Here is a 19,469-nt window from a genome sequence, read left to right on the forward strand (position 1 = left end):
GGTGGAGAGCAAGGAATATTTTTCACTAAAGTTTATTCTGGAGTAGAAAATGCTGTTGTGTTCCTTACCTGCCCTTCTGTTCCTCACCAATATTTAACAGCTCCTTCCATGAAGCTCCACATGTTCTTGTCAGCCTTGTACACAGTCTATGTACTTGTTCGTGCGACCAGTTCCACCTTGAGCTTCCCCATTTCTGTTACCAGACCCAAGGCCAGATCTTTCCAGATATTTGCCGGCAGCCACATAATAATGTAATAGATTTTATCAGTAGAGAGTTCCTCTGAAGTTTTTCTAGCTAAGTGATCTTTAGTCACGCCTCCTTTCAACTCTGTGCACCAGAATACATTTTGATATGCTTTTGAAGATGGAGAAAAAGGTTGCTGATGAGTTTAAAATGTATGTATGTTGTTGTAGATTGTATTGCTGCAAATTCCATTTTTTTCATTTCATTCATCACAAGTTATGAGCGAGTCCTGCTGAATTAATGTTCAGGACTTCACCAAAATCCATGAAATGAAGTTAATATAGAGGGAGGCACTAAGCTAGTTTTTAGTGGACTATAATGGTGCAAAATGAATTTCAGTGTCCCTGAGGACTAGGGAAACGTCTGCCAATAATGCTAGACCAATTATTGAGGCCAGAAATGTGATATATATCTATACTAATAAAAGGCAAAGCCCTCACTGACTGACTCACTGACTCACTCACTCACTGACTCATCACTAATTCTCCAACTTCCCGTGTAGGTAGAAGGCTGAAATTTGGCAGGCTTATTCCTTACAGCTTACTTACAAAAGTTAAGCACGTTTTATTTCGAAATTCTACGCGTAACAGTCATAACGGTCGACAACGTCCGCCATGTTGAACTTTCTTATTTATGGCCCCATCTTCACGAAATTTGGTAGACGGCTTCCCTGCGCTAACCAAAACCGATATACATACTTACTTCAGTGGTATGACGCCACTGTCGGCCACCATATTGAATTTTCCAACGTCACTAATTCTCCAACTTCCTGTGTAGGTAGAAGGCTGAAATTTGGAAGGCTCATTCCTTACGGCTTAGTTACAAAAGTTAAGCAAGTTTCATTTCGAAATTCAATGCATAACGGTCATAACGATCAACAACGTCCGCCATGTTGAACTTTCTTATTCATGGCCCCATCTTCACGAAATTTGGTAGGCGGCTTCCCTGCGCTAACCGAAACCAATGTATGTACTTATTTCAGTGGTATTACGCCACTGTCAGCCGCCATATTGAACTTTCCAACGTCACTAATTCTCCAAATTCCCGTGTAGGTAGAAGGCTGAAATTTGGTACTTATTTCGGTGGTATGATGCCACTGTCGGCCGCCATATTGAACTTTTCAACAGTCTTTATTACTTATGGACCCATCTTCAAGAAATTTGGTACGCAGGTTCCCAACTCTAACTGAATCCTACTACATATATATGTCCATAGCCTGCAGCTCAGTCACCATGTGAGTTGGCATTGGGTCCCCCATCCCAACGCCTCCCACGTTGTTGGCTGCCTGCCTATATAAGGCCGTCTGTCGCTCCAGTCTCTTCATTCCCTTCCTTGTTTCGCCACGGATTCACGTCTCCCTGCTGATAACTACAGCCTTTTTATTTAATCCACGGCTTCTCCGCTGTTTTATTGTTCAATTATTACGATTATAGTTATTGTGTAGGTATTTTAGACTTACTTTACATTGTTCAGGTACCCATTTCCTTTATCATTCCAACCGTACCCGCATTAACATGTCTATCGAGGTGATCACCATCAATCAAAGAACTGTCACTTACTGAGTGGTTTCCATTCCCAGAGATGGCACCTATCTTTTCCATTCTCTTTGTTACATATTGCACGGCCATATCAGGCTCACTCTTGATATCCGGAGGAACATTCTGTCTTATGTATTGAATGACTGGGACAGGTTCAAGGTGTGGACTGATGACGGTACAGGAGATAATTATACTACACAGGAGCACTAGAAGAGTGAAATGCTTAAGCCCTTCACCTATGGTTCTGCATGTGAGTTGATGGCTGCCGCTGAATTGTTCGGTTGTCGCTTTCAAGTGTACCGAAATGGCCAAATATTTTACACCTATCGACAACCGCCAATGCCTCTTAAGCATCTTAGATTCACAGGTGACGATTTCAGCAGTGGACACTTTGATGTTTATGAATGTTTAAACTCTCAAAAGCTGGATGTGAAGTTATCGATGAAACCGGTTGTATACTTACAGCGCTTGACAGATGCCGAATGTCACTTCAACACAAGTCCTACAAATACTGTCGTAATTGAAACAAACCATGAAACTCAAAGCGATTATGACAGCAGAAATCCAAGCTGTGAGATTTGAAACAAGATTACTGTTCACATGGCCAACTGTACGTTGCATGCTCAAGAGTAAGCTCAGTGCACAGCTTGTTCATATTACAACTGGAGGGCCGAACTCACAATGTGGTATACAAAGAGATCCTTAACAAATAATTATTGGTATATTTTCCCTCAGTTTAAAAAGGTTTAATTTTCTTCTTAATAAAACTTTTAAGACAGTACTTCGCCGCTGTGAAGCGCAGGTATTTTGCTATATATATATATATATACAGTAGATATAGATATAATGTGTGTGTGTGTATGAGCATATATATATATATATATACAGATAGATAGATAGATATAGATATACAGTATATATATAATGTGTGTGTGTATGTATGTACAGTATGTATGTGTATATATATAGAGAGATATAGATATATATATATAGATATTAGATGTATATATATATATATAGATATACAGTGGTGTGAAAAACTATTTGCCCCCTTCCTGATTTCTTATTCTTTTGCATTTTTATCACACAAAATGTTTCTGATCATCAAACACATTTAACCATTAGTCAAATATAACACAAGTAAACACAAAATGCAGTTTTTAAATGATGGTTTTTATTATTTAGGGGAAAAAAATCCAAACCTACATGGCCCTGTGTGAAAAAGTAATTGCCCCTTGTTCAAAAATAACCTAACTGTGGTGTATCACACCTGAGTTCAATTTCCGTAGCCACCCCAGGCCTGATTACTGCCACACCTGTTTCAATCAAGAAATCACTTAAATAGGAGCTGCCTGGCACAGAGAAGTAGACCAAAAGCACCTCAAAAGCTAGACATCATGCCAAGATCCAAAGAAATTCAGGAACAAATGAGAACAGAAGTAATTGAGATCTAAAGGTTATAAAGCCATTTCAAGAGCTTTAGGACTCCAGCGAACCACAATGAGAGCCATTATTCACAAATGGCAAAAACATGGAACAGTGGTGAACCTTCCCAGGAGTGGCCGGCCGACCAAAATTACCCCAAGAGCGCAGAGACGACTCATCCGAGAGGTCACAAAGACCCCAGGACAACGTCTAAAGAACTGCAGGCCTCACTTGCCTCAATTAAGGTCAGTGTTCACGACTCCACCATAAGAAAGAGACTGAGCAAAAATGGCCTGCATGGCAGATTTCCAAGACACAAACCACTGTTAAGCAAAAAGAACATTAGGGCTCGTCTCAATTTTGCTAAGAAACATCTCAATGATTGCCAAGACTTTTGGGAAAATACCTTGTGGACTGATGAGACAAAAGTTGAACTTTTGGAAGGCAAATGTCCCGTTACATCTGGCGTAAAAGGAACACAGCATTTCAGAAAAAGAACATCATACCAACAGTAAAATATGGTGGTGGTAGTGTGATGGTCTGGGGTTGTTTTGCTGCTTCAGGACCTGGAAGGCTTGCTTTGATAGATGGAACCATGAATTCTACTGTCTAGCAAAAAATCCTGAAGGAGAATGTCCGGCCATCTGTTCGTCAACTCAAGCTGAAGCGATCTTGGGTGCTGCAACAGGACAATGACCCAAAACACACCAGCAAATCCACCTCTGAATGGCTGAAGAAAAACAAAATGAAGACTTTGGAGTGGCCTAGTCAAAGTCCTGACCTGAATCCAATTGAGATGCTATGGCATGACCTTAAAAAGGCAGTTCATGCTAGAAAACCCTCAAATAAAGCTGAATTACAACATTTCTGCAAAGATGAGTTCGCCAAAATTCCTCCAGAGCGCTGTAAAAGACTCATTGCAAGTTATCGCAAACGCTTGATTTCAGTTATTGCTGCTAAGGGTGGCCCAACCAGTTATTAGGTTCAGAGGGCAATTACTTTTACACACAGGGCCATGTAGGTTTGGATTTTTTTTTCTACCTAAATAATAAAAACCATCATTTAAAAACTGCATTTTGTGTTTACTTGTGTTATATTTGACTAATGGTTAAATGTATTTGATGATCAGAAACATTTTGTGTGACAAACATGCAAAAGAATAAGAAATCAGGAAGGGGGCAAATAGTTTTTCACACCACTGTAGATATATATACTGTATATATAATGTGTGTGTATGTATGTATGTATGTATATATATATATATATGACAGCAACACTCATAACAGTGACAAAACAATTACATTGACAATCATGTTACGTTATTTTCAAAATGTTTCCTTTAATTTTTCATTACTTCTAATGAAAAAGAAAAGAAAACATTTTGAAAATAATGTAACATGATTGTCAATGTAATTGTTTTGTCACTGTTGTGAGTGATGAGTGCTGCTGTCATATATATATACATACATATAAACATATATATATATACATATCCATACATATATACATATACACATATACACATATATATATATACACACACACATACATACATACACACACATATATACACACAAATACATATATATATATATATATACATACACACACATATATAAACATATATATACATATACATACATATATACATATATACATATACACACACATATCTATACTAATAAAAGGCAAAGCCCTCACTCACTCACTCACTGACTCACTGACTCATCACTAATTCTCCAACTTCCTGTGTGGGTGGAAGGCTGAAATTTGGCAGGTTCATTCCTTACAGCTTCCTTACAAAAGTTGGGCAGGTTTTATATCGAAATTCTACGCGTAATGGTCATAACTGGAAGCAGTTTTTCTCCATTTACTGTAATGGAGATGAGCTTCAACGCCGTGGGCGCGGAGTTTCGTGTGACATCATCACGCCTCCCACGTAATCACGCAGTACATAGAAAACCAGGAAGACCTCAAAAAGCGCTGAAGAAAACATGCATTATATAATTGAGAAGGCAGCGAAACAATAAGAAGCGAGCGAGTGACATATACAACCATATTCATGATTTCTGCTACTTCGGAAACAAAGCACGATGTAAACCTACACTTTAAATTAAGTTCATAGACAGGCTGCCGCTGGCGTTTGTAATTTAGTGCCTGCCCATATAAGGCCGTCCGTCAGTGGCAATCCAATAGCAAACTGCCATGGGTAAATATTCACGGGTGAAGGACTGTGCTTATGGAGAGGAAGATGAGATGGTCAGGGTGGTGTTTGACACAAACTCAGCGAAACTGCGAGAGAAAGTTTTAAGTACCAGGACTAAGGTAACATTAAATAAAGCTATGGACATAGCAGAGATGGCACCAGCACAGCTGGGAACCTTCGATGCATGTACACCGAGCGGCTCACGAGAACTGACGCAGTGCACAGATAAAAAGCAACAGTTCCAAAGAGCTGAACAAAACCGAATTACACAATTGAAAAGGCAGCAAAAATATGAAGCGTCTGATAAGCATATTCATAAATGCACCTACTGTGGAAACAAAGCACATGGTGGAAAAAGTCAATGTCCCGCTAAAGGAAGACAGTGTAAAAAAAACCCGTGCATGCAGTGTGTCAGGTCTCAGATAAAGAAGAAGACGAGCTGTTTATTGATGCAGTAAGAAACGAATCGATGAATGAAACATGTCATCTTTACAACGATTGACAAACACGGAATGTAACTTGAACACAACACATCCTACAAATACGAACCTGATTGAAAGAAATAATGATAATCAAATCCTTGATGACAGCAACACTTAGTAACACTCACAAAACAAATACTGTATATTGACAGTCATGTTACGTTATTTTTAAAATGTTCCCTTTTCTTTTTCTACCTTTTTTAACACACTACTTCTCCGCTGCGATACGCGGGTATATATATATATGTATATATATATATATCCCGCTCTACATACTCGAATAATGGATACTTTATTCGCCATCAATGATTGTTTTGGTAAAGCCATACTCAGTGTATTCATTAGATGAACGGTAAAAAAGTAAGAGCGAGGGGAGGATGACTCATTGAGGCATGCAGGCTGTAGTCTTGCGTCAACTCTATCTGAATTGCGATCACATTTGAAAAATATATCTTTTCAAGTTCTATTTAGTCCATATGTGTCAAACTCAAGGGCGCGGGCCACATCCGCCCGGCGTGTAATTATATCCGCCCGAGATCATTTTATATACTGTATTATTGTTATTAAAGCCGGGTATATGAAGCGCTGGTAACACAATAAACTACAGATCCCATAATGCAGCGCTTCGCGAAGCTAGAGTTTTTGCGCACTGAGTTTGCACGGCGCTTTGGTGACTTTGAAGAACAAAAAAAGTCCGTCTACATGCGGGACGAACCTTGTGCACGTTTGGTAGCACATATCTGTGTGAGAAGCTCTTCTCAGTGATAAAGACTAACAAAACAGCACACAGGAGTCGCCTCACTGATGAGCACCTGCAATCCATCCTGAGAATCTCCACAACACAGAACCTCACACCAAACAGAAACAAACTTGTGGCCAAAAAAAGATGCCTGGCGTCCAGCTGACATATGAGCAAAGACAACTGAATGATTTGATTTGTTATTGCACGTAAGAGCGGGAGTCAACCATTTTAACAAACAGCGTATTGCACTGATCTGAAATAGCTGTGTGTGTATATATGTAGATATGTATGTATATGTATATATATGTTTATATATGTGTGTGTGTATGTATGTATATATATATGTATTTGTGTGTATATATGTGTGTGTATGTATGTATATGTGTGTATATATGTGTGTGTATATATGTAGATATATATGTATGTATATATGTGTATATGTATAGATATGTATATATATATATGTTTGTGTGTGTGTATATATATATATATATATATATATATATATATATATATATATATATATATATATATATATGACAACAACACTCATCACTCACAACAGTGACAAAACAATTACATTGACAATCAGGTTACGTTATTTTCAAAATGTTTCCTTTTCTTTTCATTGCTTCTTTAACACACTACTTCTCCTCTGAAGCCTTGGTATTTTACTAGTTATATATATATATATATATATATACACTCTTTGGGTGCGAGCAACTGTTGCTGGGGGTGCCAGAATCCATCAAGGAAGAAAAATGAAAAACATTATTTGTACAAAATCTTAATTTATTTATCCATTCCTAAATGGGCATTAAATGGGCAGGCTATTTCGTATCAGTGCAATACGCTGTTTGTTAAAACGGATGACTCCCGCTCTGACGTGCAAGTCTGCGTGGGTATTATGAACTATCGTATCTGTTTAAGTTCTATTTAAATTTTAAATAGAAGGAATTTTTATTTAGTCGACAGAAATATCTTTGGTAGGAATGTAAGTTAAATGTAGGCATCATTGGATAAATTTTTCTTCACCATAGAAATGTAGAGTAAATTCGCCTTATATTCCAACCAAAGATATTTCTGTCAACTAAATAGAACTTGAAAAGATATATTTTTTCGAATGTGATCGCGCAATTCAGATCGAGTTGACACGCACCGACATCGAGCCCGTGTGCTATTGTGGTTTCGCCTGCGTGCCTCAATAAGTCACCCTCCCCTTGCTCTTACTTTTTTACCGTTCATCTAATGATTACACTGAGTATGGCTATACCAAAACAATCATTGATGGCGAATAAAGTATCCATTATTCATAAAGCTTCAATTGGTGATTTGTCTTTCTGTTAACCACATATTTTTTCATACGTCTCAAACCAAGGGGATGCGAGGGTAAAATGAATCGGGAAGCGCTGATATATATGTATGTGTGTGTGTATATATATATGTATGTATATATATATTGAAACAGTTTTACTGTGAAATAATGCAAAGAGTACACAACATGTTTCAGCCTAATTTTGGGGTCATCAGGCGTACATACTCAGTGCATCCCCTCTCGGGAATCGAACCTCGGCACTAGAGGCGAAGCCTCTACCATTGCACCACGGCGTGTGGTTTGTCTATTTGAGAGTTTGTAGATCGGGTATATACCCGCGCTTTACAGTGGAGAAGTAGTGTGTTAAAGAAGTTATGAAAAAGAAAAGGAACAAATAACGTAACATGTCTGTCAATATACAGTAATTGTTTTGTGAGTGTTATGAGTGTTGCTGTCATCAAGGGTTTGATTATCATTATTTCTTTCAATCAGGTTCGTATTTGTAGGATGTGTTGCGTTCAAGTTACATTCCATGTTTGTCAATCGTTGTAAAGATAACAGGTTTTATTCATCGATTCCTTTCTTACTGCATCAATAAACAGCTCGTCTTCCTCTTTATCTGAGACGTGACACACTGCATGCACAGGTTTTTTTTACACTGTCTTCCTTTAGCGGGACATTGACTTTTTCCACTGTGTGCTTTGTTTCAGCAGTAGCTGCACTTATGAATATGCTTGTATGTGTCACACGCTTCATATTTTTTTGCTGCCTTCTCAATTGTGTAATTCGGTTTTTGTTCAGCACTCTTTGGAACTGTTGCTTTTTGTCTGTGCACTGCGTCATTTCACATGAGCCGCTCGGTGTACATGCATCGAAGGTTCCCAGCTCTGCTGGTGCCATCTCGTGCGATGTCCACGGCTTTATTTAATGTTAGCTAAGACCCGGCACTTAAAAGTTTCTCTCGCAGTATCGCCGAGTTTGTGCCAAACACCCCCTGACCATCTCATCTTCCTCTGCATAAGCACAGTCCTTCACCCATGAATATTTAGCGGCAGTGTTTCTATTGGATTGCCGCTGACGGCCGGCCTTATATGGACAGGCACTAAATTACATGGGAGGCGTAACTCCGCCTCCCACGGGCATCGAGCAGAAGCCTATTATAGTATATGGACGAAAAAATAGGTTCCAGTTATGACCATTGCCGGTAGAATTTCGAAATGAAACCTGCCCAACTTTTGTAAGCAAGCTGTAAGGAATGAGCCTGCCAAATTTCAGCCTTCTACCTACACGGGAAGTTGGAGAATTAGTAGTGAGTCAGTGAATGAGTGAGTGAGTGAGTGAGTGAGTCAGTGAGTGAGCGAGTGAGTCAGTGAGGGCTTTGCCTTTTATTAGTATATATATATATATATATATATATACAGTGGAACCTCGGTTTACGAGTAACTTGGTTTACGAGTGTTTTGCAAGACGAGCAAAAATTTTTATAAATTTTGACTTGATAAACGAGCGATGTCTTGCAATACGAGCAGTATGGATACACTTTGTCTGCTGAGCGTCATGTGATCACAACTGAGCTGATGGTTCTTCTCTCTCTCTCCTTATCTCGCTCGCTTGCCCAGCACCTCTCTCTCTCCTTATCTTGCTTGCTCGCTCGCCCAGCGCGTCTCTCTGTTTACTACAGCATTGTAACTGTGTGTGTGTGTGCTGTGAAGTGCGAGTCCTCATCTTGCTCCCCAAAACACGAAGCTGAGTCTCAGTACTTTAACACTAGTTTTATTCAGCTTGAAACAGCAACAGCGCTATTATTTATTGCAGCGGGATCTTTATAATGTTCCTTGTATGACCCATTGACGACAGGCGCTTATAGCATGTCTGCGATCTTTTTGGATGCGCTTATACGGCGAACTGCTACAGCGCTGGGAGACTGCGATTGCTTTGGGACACTCTTCCACGTGTCTTCCTGTTGGGTGGAATCCCACATGAGTTTAGAAACTCACACCAGCCATGATTCTTTTTAAAGGTAAAGTGCAGGTTAATTTGTATTATGTATTTTACTTTATATTTTGTCTTAATCATTTTTATATGAATAGTTTTGGGTTGTGGAACGAATCATCTGAGTTTCCATTATTTCTTATGGGGAAATTTGCTTTGATATACTGAGTGTTTTGGATTGCGAGCATGTTTCCAGAGCAATTATGCTCGCAAACCGAGGTTCCACTGTATATATATATATATATATATATATATATATATATATATATATATATATATATATATATATATACACACACACACACAAGAGGGTACCCAAAAATAACCATAATTTAAAAAAAAAAGTTATAATTTTTACTTACTGAAACTTTAGTCTCTTTCAACGTACTCTCCATGTGAATTAATGCACTTGTCCCAATAGTTTTCCCACTGGTGGAAACATTTTTGGAATTGCTGAAGAGGAACATTATCCAATGCCTGCAGAGATTTTTCTTTGACTTCATCCACGGTACAAAAACGCTTTCTTTTGAGTACTTTTTTCATATGCGGGAACAAGAAAAAGTCACACAGAGCAATATAGGGAAGGTAGCAAGAACTCCAAGACACACAAGTCAATTCAGAAATCTCTTCAATAGTCTGATGATCTTTGTAAATTCCATTGCGAACTTTTTCAAGATTTTCGTCATTCCTAATTCTGGAAGATCGGCCAGATCTTGATTGGTCTTCAAGTGACATTTCCCCTCGTTTGAAACGTGAAAACCACTCATAGATTTGTGTTTTAATTAAAGCTTCCTCTTTTAAAGAAGTTTCAAGCATCATTACAGTTTCAGTAGCTTTTATCCCTAAGAGAAAACAAAAATTAATGCAGACTCGCTGTTCTTTATGATCACCCATCACAAGAATCACAGAAAACGTTTAATAATCACCAAGAAAAACCGACATGGAATGCCATACGAACAATACAATACAATACAATTTATTTTTGTATAGCCCAAAATCACACAAGAAGTGCCGCAATGGGCTTTAACAGAGCTCTTTTATAAGAGATGCCCCTTCGGTCTCAGCCTTTAAATCCCGGCTGAAGACTCACTACTTCAGTTTAGCATATTCTGACTAGAGCTGCTGATTAACTGTACAGACTGCATCTCTGTTGTTAGTCATTAGCACCAAAACATAAGTAACATGACAGTTATAATTGAATACTAACCCTCACCTATTCTGCTTCTCTTCTCGGTACTCAAATGTGGCACTTGGTGCCATGGCCCACCTGCCAATTTGTTTTGCCTGCCTAAATTAAAGTCATCCCTGATGGAGGATCACAAGAATCATGGGAAAGAGGGGTCCTATCTTCGGATTGGCTGGCCCAGCACTGTTTCAGCCGTGGAATGGCCAAATGGGGGAGGCAGCTTGATGGATGAGGTCTCCAGGACTCTAAAAATATCCAAATCTTATTATGCGATATCATCTACTGTTAAATTCTGCTCCGTACTTCAAAATTTTTTTTAATTTTATGCTGTATTGAGGATTTGTTCTGTTCTGTGTATTGTATTGTATTGACCCCCTTCTTTTGACACCCACTGCACGCCCAACCTACCTGGAAAGGGGTCTCTCTTTAAACTGCCTTTCCCAAGGTTTCTTCCATTTTTCCCTACAAGGTTTTTTGGGAGTTTTTCCTTGTCTTCTTAGGGAGTCAAGACTGGGGGTCTGTCAAGAGCCAGGGTCTGTTAAAGCCCATTGCGGCACTTCCTGTGTGATTTTGGGCTATACAAAAATAAACTGTATTGTATTGTAAATTGTAACAGGCCCTGCCTTTTGACAGCTCCCCCAGCCTTGACTCTCTAAAAAGACAAGAAAAACTCCAAAAAAAAACCCTAATAGGGAAAAAAATAGAAGAAACTTTGGGAAAGGCAGTTCAAACAGAAACCCCTTTCCAGATTTGTTGGGTATGCAGTAGTGTCAAAAAGAAGGGGGTCAATACAATACAATACAATACACAGAACAAAACACAAGTAATCCTCAAGTAATCCATAATACAGAGTAATGGTACTTGGCAGGCTGAAAAAGAATACTGTAAGTATGCCACACCTATCAGCAAAATTTGCAACTAAGTCTATGAGGTATGATTCCGATTATTTTTGGGTACCCCCTCGTCTATGTGTGTGTATATATATATATATATATATATAGTAAAGATAGTCAGACACAGCATGAAGGTTTGGGGTTCTTAACCCCATATACTGTAACACAAAATAGGTCAATTGTTTTACAAAACTCAAAAGACATAGAAGGATGGTAGGATGGACAATTTATGGGGTCAGACCAGAAATGAAACAGTGGGATGCTGGGAAAATCGTGGTGCTGGGTGGGTGGCTGACGTCATCACACGGGGACCAGAGGGAAGAAAGGAACCCGGAACTGTTGCGTCTTTTTGGATCATCCTGGCGGTATTATGGCAGCGGCTCCTCATTCTTGCTGAGAAAATAAGAAGAGAAAGGTTAGAACGCTGCCGTTGTCCCCTGGCACGACTTGTCACAGTGCGTCTTGGGTCCATATACTGCTCCCCATGCGCTCGTGTGTGATTATATACACTCACCTAAAGGATTATTAGGAACACCTGTTCAATTTCTCATTTTCATGCACAACCATTTCTAGGGTTTACAAAGAATGATGTGAAAAGGGAAAAACATCCAGTATGCGGCAGTCCTGTGGGCGAAAATGCCTTATTGATGCTAGAGGTCAGAGGAGAATGGGCCGACTGATTCAAGCGGATAGAAGAGCAACTTTGACTGAAATAACCACTCGTTACAACTGAGGTATGCAGCAAAGCATTTGTGAAGCCACAACACGCACAACCTTGAGGTGGATGGGCTACAACAGTAGAAGACCCCACCGGGTACCACTCATCTCCACTACAAATAGGAAAAAGAGGCTACAATTTGCACAAGCTCACCAAAATTGGACAGCTGAAGACTGGAAAAATGTTGCCTGGTCTGATGAGTCTCGATTTCTGTTGAGACATTCAAATAGTAGAGTCAGAATTTGGCGTAAACAGAATGAGAACATGGATCCATCATGCCTTGTTACCACTGTGCAGGCTGTGGTGGTGTAATGGTGTGTGGGATGTTTTCTTGGCACACTTTAGGCCCCTTAGTGACAATTTGGCATCATTTAAATGCCACGGCCTACCTGAGCATTGTTTCTGACCATGTCCATCCCCTCATGACCACCATGTACCCATCCTCTGATGGCTACTTCCAGCAGGATAATGCACCATGTCACAAAGCTCGAATCATTTCAAATTGGTTTCTTGAACATGACAATGAGTTCACTGTACTAAAATGGCCCCCACAGTCACCAGATCTCAACCCAATAGAGCATCTTTGGGATGTGGTGGAACGGGAGCTTCGTGCCCTGGATGTGCATCACACAAATCTCCATCAACTGCAAGATGCTATCCTATCAATATGGGCCAACATTTCTAAAGAATGCTTTCAGCACCTTGTTGAATCAATGCCACATAGAATTAAGGCAGTTCTGAAGGCGAAAGGGGGTCAAACACCGTATTAGTATGGTGTTCCTAATAATCCTTTAGGTGAGTGTATATATTGCTCAGACTGCAATGGGGATGTGGGAGAAATTAGATATATTTAAATAATCAATATAAATAGATAATAATCAACCCAATGAACCAGGCAGGAGGAAGTTTGTTCATTGCGTGTTTAATTTTCTCTTCATGAAGAGGGTTACTCTCCATCACAGCAGTCTATGAAGGAATGGTCACAGAGCAAAGTTACAGTCCCATATTTACAAACAACTGAATTTACATATCAGAGCTGAATTAATGCATACACAACATCTGACATTTACTTTGATTGTTTCATTAGCTTAAACACCCCTTATACACCTAAATAAAAGTCTCATTTCTAGCTCTTAAGTTCAGCTCTTATCCATTCATGGAAACTCTGTGTGCGTGACAGCTATCTTACAGTTACCACTTATTATTCATCATCATCTAGAAAGTTCTATCTTATTGTTACTCACACACCCTGGCTTACTTAACCCTTCACACTAGTTCTAAGATAAATGCTATATTTTAATATAGACAGCATACCAAAACACTTCATATGCAATAACTATGTTACCCATAGATAACTATATTATTCTCTCACACGGAGAGTGAACCCAACAACTGTATGAGAGGCAATTAATTTTGGTCAACTGGATTTTCAATTTTATTCATTCATTTAGACTCAAGATAAGAGTGGACAAAGTCATAGATTGGTCATAAAATTGAGATTTTCATTCAAGAAATTAGACACTACATTTCACATCAATTTAGTCAAATTTTAGAGTTCCAAGAGAGAAACCTGGTTTATCAAGAAGGTTATAAAATATGGGCCAAGAAAACAGATGCAAATGACCGACTGAACTGAATGAACAAAAATTCTCATTCAAAATAAATAATATACTGGGCATGAACACTCATGTCACAGTATCAAATTCTTCTTATAAAGTTAAACATAAAGTCTGCACCAACGCCCAGACAAGGACCACACATTAGATCTACAGCTGCCATTTAAAATACATTTTATCAAGAAGGTTAGCGTCAGTTGAAATAAGAAAGTTATTCCTTTTATTCTAGGTGTTTGTAATCTCTGACTATAGAGCACAGGCTGCTGTTTTAATAGTAGTGGAGTGCTGTATGAGCGCATAAACTCTGCTTTCCGCACTATTTATTTGTTAAATAGCTCAAACAGATTTGCCTTTTGGGTCCTCATTATTTTGTTTCTATATTTTACACTTCGGTTAATGTTCTTTGTACTGTTAAAATGAAGATTTCAAACCCAAGACAGTATCGCATAATTGTAAACTGATGTAAAGAAAGTCATAACATTAAACTTAATTTGAAAAAGTTCTGTTTCCTGGGACAGAATAGGCATTAGTGATGTTTCTGTGTTCTGCATCATCAATATTCTACATTTTAGATGATTCCATTGTTTCTCTGACAGTGTGCTTTGAGTCATTGTCCTGCTGAAAGACAAGCTTCCTCTATGGTGTCAACTTTCTGGCAGAGGCGAGCAGGTTTTCCTCCAAGATCTGTCTGTATTGTGTAGCATTCATTCTTTCCATCAGCTCTGACCAGATAGCCAGTTCCTGCTGCTGAAAAGCATCCCCACAACATGATGCTGAAACCATCACATTTCACAGTAGGGATGGTGTTATCTGGCTGATGTAGAGTGTTAGATTTACACAACACACACTGCTTAGTGCTTGAGCTAGAATGTTCCACTATAGTCTCACCAAACCACAAGACCTTCTGCTGCTATGTTTTAAAAATTCTTTCAAGTACATTTTTTCCAAGTAGGGATTTTTTCTTGCACTGTCCCATAAAGGTCCTTTTGGCGCATTGCCTTGGAGATTGTTGGCTGGTGTCACAGTTGCCTCTCTGACAAGTGCTATTTTTTTTGCCAACTAAGTTTAAAGAGGTGGCCTTGCCTGGGCAGTGTGGCCGTAGCCTCTTTTTTCCAGTTTCATCTAATGGTCTGTACTGGGCTCTGCCTTTGAGATGATCTTGTACCTTTCCCCAAATCTGTGCTTCTCTATACAGGATCTAATTATGCAGATCCAGATCGTCTGGATGACTTTGATTTATGCGGGGACAATTCTAGTTTGGCGTGAAGACGATTCTTCATGTCATCAGTTCGCACACTTCTCGATGATCCGGGATTTTTTGGGAGATTTTCTATGTAATAAACCTAATAAGTTATAGCATATTGAAAATTGCATAATTAGATCTGAACCACCCAATATTTATGGTCCTTTGTCTTCATTTTGGTTTGCTTTGCAGAAAATCTGTACCATACTGTTGGGACATTGAAAACAGGCAATCCACCTGCGTCCTTCATGAATGGAGACCATCAAAAATTGGGTGTGTTGGCCAAGTAATATGCTGCAACTGTGAAAAAAGTTAGCTTGATATTTACAGAAGGCATAAATAACTTTTTAAATCTCACACCTATTGTTTTTTTTCCTGTTTATCAGAGTGTGGAATGGTTTTTAATTTGCTTCTTTTAATTTGATTAATTAAATATCACTGTTTTATAGATCAGCTGAGAGAATTCTTACTTTAATATATTTTAAGAATATGAGACAATAAAAACCATTGGAAACAAATATTCCTAACATAAGACATATCATTTTTAACAGTTTAACAAAGGTTATTATTAGCAACATGAAATCTCTAACTTAACTTAAACACTGCAAATACCATTAATATGGGAAATTAGCACAAAAATATAAGTATTATATTTTTAAGGAACATTCTGTGGGTATGCAGTGGGCTCTGGAAAGTGGAACATAGAACATTATTCATTCTAACCATCTGGCAGAGTAAACTGAAAACAAGAGGAAGGCACTAATAGCTGGCTAAGGGCATTCAAGCTGGCCATTTGCAATCCTGTTTGAGGATTTGTTCTCCTTCTAACTGTGAGGGTCTGACACAACCAAACTTAAATTTTTATTTCAAAAAGAGTAGCAGCCAAATTCAATTACTTTCCAACAACCCCAGGCAGTACATCCCATTAATTTTACACTGCATGCAGAATAATACAAAAATATGGAATGCTTATTTATAAACCGGCAGAGTGGAAAAAAGATAACTTGGCCTATTCTCCATACCTGTAAATTAAATCTTGTACTAAAAGCTCCCTATCAGTGGAATATTAAACCTTTTTCTTGTAAACCTGTGGACCAGAAAAAAGGAAAGCCATTTATTGAATCCATTTAGTCCTGTTTAAGAATTGCAGAGAGCTGGCTTCTGCCTTTTTTAAAATAACTCATGCAATATTATCATTTCAGCTCTAAAAAAATTTTGTAGATTAATGATTTTTTGGTCCTCTTCAGAATTAAAAGTTTTTATTTTATTCCATGCATCCATATGTTTATCTGATACAGGGTCTCGGCTTCACAGCATGGTCACTAACAATTATTTTAACCTGAGCTCCTGGGTAGTCACAGAGAATGTGTAAACTCCCCACAGACAGTGACTAGGATGAATTTGAATTGCCTGTACTTCACTTTACAAAGGTATATCCGGGTGTCAGGGACAAGGGCATAGTACAGAGTTACATTTTTCAGGAAATTTTTCAAGACAGGGAGAGAAACAGAGAGGGTGACACTGGCAGCTATGGAGGAGCTGCATAAGCCAGTATGAAAGCAAAGGGTCCGTTACTGAATGATATGCTGTATGTGTGCTACAAGTATGAAACAAAGACTAGAGTGCAAAAAGTACATACTTATTCTGGAAGCTAGAGAGCAAGTGGCCCAGCAGTGCATAAAGGTGCCTGACTCTCTCTCCATGAAAAGAAAATGGCAGAAGTGACAGCACATCTTAGCTGCTATAGGCCACTTTCAGGTCAGGTCAGATTGGGGAGCATGCACTGGAACAGCACATTTCTGCACCCACCACATAAAAAAACAGCTTGGGATCCTGGTTGGCAACCCGCAAGGCAGACACACAGTCCAGTCTCATCCTCAGGTCCAGCCGCTTCTGCCCTCAACAATGAGGATCTTGTGAGCCGGATCATCCTCTGGGAATCACACCACATGGCCATAGTGTGGTGACTGACACTCATTTGCCTCATTTTGGACTCCATGAGCAATTGCTCATTCAACACAAAGTCAAACCAGCGGTACACAAGGATTCTCCAAAGAAACACAGTACCAAAGGAGTTCAGTCTTCAAATCAGGTCACTGAATAGCGTCTATATCTCCAAACCACATAGCAAGACAGGAAACACCAGGACTGTAAAGACTTGGACCTTCTTCCTTTTGCAAAGAAATCGGGATCGCCACACACCCCCCTCCAATTACCTCATGATCCCCCCATGTTCTCCCAATCCATCTAACTTCATAGGATGAGTCACCAGAGGCATGAATGTTGCTGCCAAGGTAAGTAAACCTCTCAAAAAGGTTGACACTCTCTCTGCAGACAGACGCACTACTGATAGCTGTGACCAAGAGATCATTAAATGCCTGGATCTTGGTTTTTATCCAGGACACTCGCAAGCCCAGACACTCATACTCCTCGCTCAGTCTCTCGAGTGCCCCGATCAGAGCCTCTATTGACTCTGCAAATATCACAGCATCATTGGCAAAATAAAGATCAGTGAATCTTTCTTCACCAACAAATGCCCCACAGTCACTGGACCCAAAGACCTTGCCCAATACCCAGTCCATGCAAGCATTGAACACAGTAGGAGCAAAAACACACCCCTGATGAACCCCAGAATCAACTGGGAAAAACACAGAGGTTCTGCCTCCACTCTGCATATCACTCACAGTACCAGTGTATAGGCTGGCCATGATATCCAGCAACTTTGAGGGGATCCCACGAAGTCTCAGGATGTCCCATAGGGCAGCTCGATCAATGAGTCAAACGCCTTACGAAAATCGACAAAGGCTGCGAGGAAACTCTGCCAATATTCGTGTTTGCGCTCCATGACAACCCTCAGTGCCAGGATGATTAATTAATATGTTCCTTATTTTTACCATTTGTATATTTTTTCCTACTGTTTTCATTTCATGATTTCATGATTTGTATTATAAAAGTCAAAATCTTCTTTATTTGTGCAATGCAATGTAGTCTTTGCACGTTTGCTTCTTGTTATCATGTTAGTATTTTGTTGTGCTTATTAGGAGCTATTCTGTATAGGTAGGTACTCAACCTCAACGTGTATGGTGAATCAAACTCTTGCAGTCTTGACCATAATGCTTCCATTACCAGATCCCTTTTTAGACTAGAGTTAGAACTCATAGAAATTCACACCACATGTTTTTTTTCTGACTATGTGCTACATCTATATTCTTCAGGATATACCTATTAAAAGTTCCTCTGATTTCTCTCTTTAATAACAAGGGTGAGATATATGTCATGCAATAAACATGAGAGGATCAGTAGACTTTTACACTTTTTATTGAGAAAAAGAAAACACAAAGTGAAACGTGTGGACAGCCAAACATATCAGACGAACAACAAAATGCTGCAGCCTTAGTATGAATTCGATTCTCAGAGCATATTTTCTGCCCAGCAGAGTGGTTCCTCCACTTTACCATATCAAACTACTACATAAAAAGACCCTTTTCCCAAATCCTCATTGTTTGTCTCCCCCTGTCTAAATACCGGCGGACATCTTTCACTCTGTCATTTTAGCACTTTAACAACTAACTCTAAACTCTGCGGCCAATTCCTTATTTCGCTTCTGCAATCAGGGATTGTCTTCTAGTCCTAAAGGACCACCAGGTCAGAGCCCCATTGGTGATCTGTGGTGTTTCCCCCTCTAAATTGGCTGAACATTTTAATTTGTCACAAACTAGGAGGTGACTGCTTCGCATTGTTGAGGATTCATTCCAACCTGCTCTGGTCTTACTCTCATAGTCCAGAAGAAGTTACCTTATACTTAATTCAGAGGCTAAAACAATATCCTAGAATTATAACAAATAATTAAAAAAAAGGGCAACCAATGT

The sequence above is a fragment of the Polypterus senegalus genome, chromosome 2, assembly GCF_016835505.1.
Source record: "Polypterus senegalus isolate Bchr_013 chromosome 2, ASM1683550v1, whole genome shotgun sequence".
NCBI lineage: Eukaryota > Metazoa > Chordata > Cladistia > Polypteriformes > Polypteridae > Polypterus > Polypterus senegalus.